Source organism: Octodon degus, unplaced genomic scaffold (genome assembly GCF_000260255.1).
Source record: "Octodon degus isolate 3935 unplaced genomic scaffold, OctDeg1.0 scaffold00315, whole genome shotgun sequence".
Taxonomy (NCBI): Eukaryota; Metazoa; Chordata; class Mammalia; order Rodentia; family Octodontidae; genus Octodon; species Octodon degus.
The window spans coordinates 993,085-1,000,237 of record NW_004524891.1 but is presented as its reverse complement, the minus strand read 5'-3'; the positions used below and the strand labels follow the sequence as shown (position 1 = coordinate 1,000,237).

Sequence of the window (7,153 nt, the reverse complement as noted above, 5' to 3'; positions counted from 1 at the left end):
TTTTTTCATCCTAGTTGTTTTTAAGAGATCTTCTCTTACTTTTTCACTAGCTGAAATGGTGTCTCTAAGGTCAGAAAGTCTATTTTCACTTTCCCTCAAATGGTTTTGCCAGCTTGTGATTGAGGTTTTAATTTCCTGTATATCACTTTGAACCTGTTTCATACATTCTATTTCTTTCCTAAATTGCTTATTTAGGGGCTCCATCATTTTTATATTCTGCTCTATTTTTTTATCAGTGTATTCTTTAGAAGCACTTAGTATTTCTTTGATTATAGTTATCACTACATTTTTTAGTTCAGAAATTATTTCTGATCTGATTTCTTCTATACCTTTCTGCAGTTGTTTCTTTACTGCCAATCTATTATTTCAGAGATATCAGGTGTGTAATTTCCAGTTTCCTCTATGCTAGTGTCTTCCGCAGTTGTACTGGGTGGACTCGGGGCCTGAGACTACAGTTTGTTCCTTTGTCATTTTGTATACCATTGTCTTCTGACCTTTGGTGTAGAGCTTAGATAGAATTATTACTTTACTACCAGGTCTGGATCTATGAAGTTCAGATTCCTCCAGGTGGGTGTTGCTTGGATCTGGCTGCTGTGCTCCACTTTTTTCTGCTGTAGCTGTTAGATTTGAGCCCTTTGTGTCACTCTGGCAAGATGTTCTGTTCGTGAATCAGCTGGGTGGGTCTTGTCTTTAGCCTCTTTCCTGGGAGTTCTGCTGAAGGGTTCCACGCTGGGCCTATACTCTGGGTCGAATAAGGATCCAGTGGGCTCTAGGCAGTCTCATTCACACACCGGTCCTGTGCTCTGGGTCTGTTCAGGATCCGCGGCCTAGGGCGGTCTCACTCACATACTGGGCCTAGGCTCTGGGTCTATTCAGGATCCAGTGGGCCCCGGGCGGTCTCACTCACATACTGGGCCTAGGTTCTTGCTCTATTCAGGATCCAGTGGGCCCCGGGTACTCTCGCTCACACGCCAGGCCTGTGCTCTGGGTCTATTCAGGATTCGAGGGCTCCGGGCGGTCTCACTCACTCCTGTTTTACTTTTTGATATAAACATTTATTGCTATTTCTAAGTACTGCTTTTGCTCTATTCCATAGGTTTGGGGTATGTTTTCATTTTTATCTGTTTCAAGAAGTTGTTCAATTTCCCTTTAGATTTTTTTTTATTGATCCATTGGTCATTCAAGGGAATTGTGCTTACTTTCCATGTGCTGGTACAATTTCTAAAGTTCTTCCTGATTTCTAATTATATTACAGCTGTACTGAGAGTCTATACATGCTATGATTTCAATTTTTAAAAATTTTTTAGACTTGTTCTGTGGCCTAACAGATGGCCTATCCTCGAGAACATTCCATGTGCTGATAAAAAAATGTGTGCTCTGCAGCTACTGCATGGAATGTTCTGTAACTCTATGTTGTGCCTATTTGGCCTGTTAAATCAGATATTCTGTTGTTGATTTCTTTGTCTACATTATCTGTGCAATGATGAAAGTGGGGTGCTAACGTTCCCAACTATTATTATATCAGTGTCTATCCCTTCCTTTAGGTCTAATATTTATTTCACATAGTTGGGTGCTCCAGCATTCACTGCATCTGTATCTGATTGTTATTTTTTTTTGTTGGTGGCAGGGAGATAGTTCAGCGGTCTAAGTGCCTGCCTGGCAAGTGCAAGGACTTGGGTTTGATTCCTGGTACTGCATGCTGTGTGGGCCCCACGCTGAGCTGGCCACTGAAACAGGGTGTGGTGGTGCATGCCTGTAATCCCAGAGCTAGGGAGGTTGAGACAGGAGGATCACTATGAGTCTGAGCTGCAAAGCAAGACCCTGTACCAAATAAATAAATAGGGGCCGGGGAGATGGCTCAGTGGAATAAGCGCTTCCCTGGCAAGCGCAAGGGCCTGAGTTCAATCCCTGGTTCCACCAAAAACAAAACAAAACAAAACAAAATAAATAAACAAACAATAAAAAAATAAAAACTTTTTGTTGAATTGATCCTTTTATCTTTTCATAGAAATCTGTTTCTCTCTAAAGTTTTTCACTTAAAGTCTATTTTATCTGATGTAAGTATAGCTACTCCTGTTCACTTTTGGTTTCCATTTGCATAACATATCTTTTTCTACCTCTTCATTATCATTTTATGTATATCTTTACTGGTGAAGTGAGTTTCTTATATACAGCATAATGTTGTTCCTTTTTTTAAAGAAAAAAAACAACACTTTTTTTGTTAATGTATTTAGTACAGGGTCTATAGGGTCTCACTGAGTAGATCAGACTCCTAGTGATTCACCTGTTTTCAGCCTCCCAAACGCTGGGATTACAGGCTTGCGCCACCATGCTCAGTCTTAATCACCCTCTCAAGGTACCCAGGAGGCAGGGGCCAGTACTGCATGCCCTTGGGATCAAACCACACCTACTTAGGTGCTTTAATCCACTGAGCTACTTGGCCAACCCTCCTAAAACAACACTTTTTAATTAGACAGTTTAATAAGATATTCAATATTATTATTGATAACTAAAGACATAATGTTACTTTTTTGCTTGTTTCATATAATCTTTGTTCCTTCCTTCTACTCTTATTGGTCATCTTTGTGATTTTGTGGTTTACTGCTATGTTTTTTAAAAAACAGAATGCTTTACTGACTTTAGATCAGTTGGGAAAATTATGCATGGAATTAGGCATAATATACAAGGAATAATGCCTCTATTCATGCTTTAGATATTATATATCATTGGGAGAAAAAGATAAATGTTACACTAGAGACTTTGACTTCTATGTGTTTGCTGCTTTGGGCTAAGAAAATGTTTAGCTCTTGTCCCTGCAGTATGTACTTCTAACACAACTCATCAACAAAGAGCATGTGCCCACATTTCCACTTGTCGCCACTGACATTGGGCCAGAAACGAACTTAGGCTGTACTTAGGACACCAGCTTCAGTCACTGAGTCAGTCTGCTGAAGGGCTGTGGAGGGTGGCATGCCAGAACCTTCACTAGAGCCTGTGAGCCCGCTTCATCCAGGAAACCTCGCAAGACTCCACTGCATTAGGCACCCAGCTTTCAGTTTGTTTTTGAAAGCCTGGGCATCTATACTGAAGAAGTTTCCTTGAATAATTGTTTCTGTGTTGCTGTTGTTACAAACAACCTTGATAACATTTCCAGTAGACCCACCTTGGGATACAGTGCAAATCCTGAGGATTCCAGGGTCAAGTAACACACATTAAAAGCAGAAACATCAAACAGATGGTAAATTCCCTTGGCTATAACCTGGTACACAGGGCTGGCAGCACTGCTGCCCTTCCTGACATGTGGTCTAAGGACACAATGAAGAACACTAAGTGAGTTTTTATCTGGACTTTCTATGGCAGCAACTTTCACTACAAAAACAACATGGACAAGACCATTTCTATTCTGTTCTTAATTTTCACTCTCATGGTATTTGGCCTTTGTACTAGATAAACCCACACTACCCCTCAGGTTGAGAAACTTGCGCTAATTGCTTTAGAGCAGAGATGATTCACACAAAGTCCAATCAAAACCATCCCTGCACTTATAAGTTGGTTCTGAACATAGTAATGTAATCCCCTGATGTCACTTTTCCAAATCTAGTCAAAACATACAAAGAATTAGCCACGATGTTCTGGTTAGTTGCAATACGCAACTTTGCAATGACATGAGCCTATGGAAGCCAGTTTTCTCAATCTTTAGCTGAGACTGAGGGCAGCTACTTCCCAGTGATGAAATTCTGGTGTTATGGTGACACTGAAGAGGAGTTCTTACTCATCGGAGGCATTCCATAGTGCATGCCGTGGTTTTCCTCATTGCAGTTGAATTTACCACCAACTGCTTCAATGACAAGGGTAATCCTGAAACATGGAAGTTCTTTTTTCAGTTAAATTATATGTGAGGCACAGCAAATCAGAGTCTCCTAACTTTTTAGAACACACACACACACACACACACACACACACACACACACACACATATACATATTGCTACTTTAATGAACAAACATAGTATTACACAGAAGCAATCACTAAACCATTCAAGGTCCTGAGGACATGGCAGTACTCCTGTGGGGACAGCCATGAATTTAACACTGGGGATAACTCTGAGGGAATAAAATGTCAAGGAGGTCCCACTTTTGATTAGTAGTTTCAGGGCTCAAGATTGTGACCTTGGGGGCCGGGGAGATGGCTCAGTAAAATAAGCACTTGCCTGGCAAGTACAAGGGCCTGAGTTTAACCCCAGTTCCACCAAAAAGAAAAACAAAAAAAACAAAAAAACAAAAAAACGATTGTGACTTGTGGTCATTGGTGGCTTTCAAAGGAAAGCCATATAGTTGCAAAGGACAGGAGCATTGGTAATTTTAGGAATGGGTAAAGTTTGATCTTCTTCCTTTGCTGGGTGGTATTTGTTTTACTAGTGAGTTTTACACTCGTGATTTCATGATGGTAGTTATCTTCCTTTTGGTTCTAGTGTCCAGACTAATAGTGACGAATTCTGTTTTTATCTTGGAAAGACTTTTTCTCCACTTCTAAAGGACAGCTCTGTGGGTAGATTAGCAGCCTTGGTTGTCATGTTTTTTCTTTCAGGATTCTGAGTATACCATCCCATTCTCTTCTGCACATAAGGCTTCTGCACATATGTCTACTTTTAGTCCTATGGAGTTTTCCTAATATGTCACTTGACACTTTTCTCTTGGTAGTTTTATTTATTTATTAATTATTATTTTTTAATTTTTTAAAAGAGAGTACAAATTAGAATTAAAACAAACAATTACGAGTGGTACAAAATTCCACTTAACAGATTAATTCACAGTATTCAAATACTATTAATTTCACAGTATTTGTTGTAATAGTGTTGTCTTTTAACCAGTTATTCATATTACCAGAGATATGTATGTAAAAATGGAAGAAGAAAGAAAAAAAACAACAACAAAGAAATGTGTAAGAAATTAAAAGGAAGAAGGCTGGGGAGATGGCTCAGTAGAATAAGTGCTTTCCTGGCAAGCGCAAGGGACTGAGTTCAATCCCCAGTTCCGCCCTCCATCAAAAAAAAATTAAAGAGTACAAACAATTGAAAAAAGGAGACAAAACAAATTAAGCCTTAATTGCTTCTTTCCATAGACCAGTAGAGATGCACAGTACAGTTGTCTAAACCATTCTGCTTACATACAAATCTCTTTCCCTCACTGCCTTTCCTGTCTTTCTTCTCGACTCAGTAATTCTTTCCTTTTGAATAAGTTCATTCCCTTTCAAATTCTGAAAGGTTTCTCTTTCTTTTTTCTCCTTCAGGCTCTCACACTAAGGAGACAATAGGATATTTGCATACATGCATCTGATTTATTTCACTTAAGAGTATGTTCTCTAGGGTCGGCCAAACAGCTCAGCAGATTAAAGCACCTGCTTAGGCAGATGCAGCAGCTGGTGTTTGATCCTGGCCTGCCATGCTGGCCCTGCCCCTGGGGCACACTGAGAGGGCAATAGAGATTGGGTGTGGTGGTATGCGCTTATAATCCTAGCTCTTGGGAGGCTGAACACAGGTGGATCACTATGAGTCTGATCTATGTAGTGAGACCCTGTAGACTCTGTACTAAAGACAAAAAAAAAAAAAAAAAAAAAAAGAAAGACTATGTTCTCCAGTTGCATCCATTTACTGACAAAAGCCCCTCAAATTTATCCTGTTTTATAACTGAATAATACTCCATTGCATGAGATGAATATACACTTCTCAGAGGAAGAGATACAAATGGCAAGTAAATATATGAAAAAATGTTCAACATCATTGGTCATTCAAGAAATGTAAATTAAGACAATACTGAGATTCCATCTCACCCCAGAAAGAATGGCTAACATCAAGAAGTCAGTCAATAACAAATACTGGAGAGGCTGTAGAGAAAAAGGAACCCTTCTCCACTGTTGATGGGAGTACAGACTGGTACAAGCACTATGAAAATCAGCATAGAGATTCCTTAAAAAGCTAGGATTGGAGGTCCCATTCAAACCATCTATAAAAATACTCCTCCTGGGTATTTTTCTAGATGAACTGAAAACCCTATACCACATTGATATATGTGCACCCATGTTTATATATAGCAGTACAATTTGTCATAGCTAAATCTTGGAAATAACCTAGATGCCCTTCAACTGAAGAATGGATAAAGAAGATGTGGTATTTTTACACATTGGAGTCTTGGTAGTTTTAGATTCTCTCTCTTTTTTTGTGATACTGGGGATTGAACACAGGACCCTGTGCTTGCCAGGCAGGTGCTCATTTTACTGAATTATTTCCCTGGCCCTTTCTCTCTCTTCTTTTTTTCTCCTTTCCTCTCCTCTTTCTCTTTTAAGACAGGGTCTTGGTTTGTAGCACAGGCTGGCCTCCAATTCAGACTGATCCTTGTCTCAGGCTCCAGTACTACAAGTGAGTATTACCACACCCAGCTTGTTTTGTATTTCAAAGTTTGACTACTACATTCCTTGAAGATCTTTTTTGACTTTATCATATCAGGGGGCTTTGAGCTTCCTGGAATTGGATATCTACATTTTTCCCAAGATTTGGTAAGTTTTTAGCAATTACTTCATCCAATAGGTTTTTCTATACAATGACGTTTCTCTTTCTGTAACACAGATAATGTAAATGTTTTCTCACTTAATGGTGTTCCATAAGTCTCAAAGGCTTTCTTTGCTTTTTAATTTCAGTTGGGCATGGTGGTGCACATCTATAACCTCAGGATTTGGATGGCTGAGGCAGGAGGATCACTGTGAGTTGAGACCAGCCTGGACTATATAGTGAGCTCAAGGCCAGCCTGAACTACCTAACAAGACTGTCCCAATTCCCCAACTCCCCTTTATTCCCTTTTGCTTTCTATTATCTTTTTTTCTTTTGTTTCACTGGATTCACTTTACCACTGAAGGTCTCAACTATATTTTTCATTTCATTTACTGAATTTTTTTAGCTCCAAGATTTTTTAAAAAATTATCTTTGCTGAATTTATTTATATATGAATTGTATTCTTAATTTTATTGACTTGTCTCTCTGTATCTTCTTTTATCTCATAAAATTTCCTTAAATTGGGCTGGGGAGATGGCTCAGTGGAATAAGTGCTTCCCTGGCAAATGCAAGGGCCTGAGTTCAATCCCTGGTTCCGCAAAAAAAAAA

The 7,153-nt window shown here is 39.3% G+C and overlaps 1 protein-coding gene and 1 pseudogene across 2 annotated transcripts in view; both read right to left on the bottom strand.

The window, feature by feature from the left end:
• Positions 1-7,153, bottom strand: part of St3gal3 (ST3 beta-galactoside alpha-2,3-sialyltransferase 3) — a 252,926-nt gene that overhangs the window by 63,877 nt on the left and 181,896 nt on the right. The gene's annotated exons all lie outside the window — the stretch shown is intronic.
• The window catches only part of LOC111814436, a 9,809-nt pseudogene continuing 5,354 nt past the window's right edge, over positions 2,699-7,153 (bottom strand).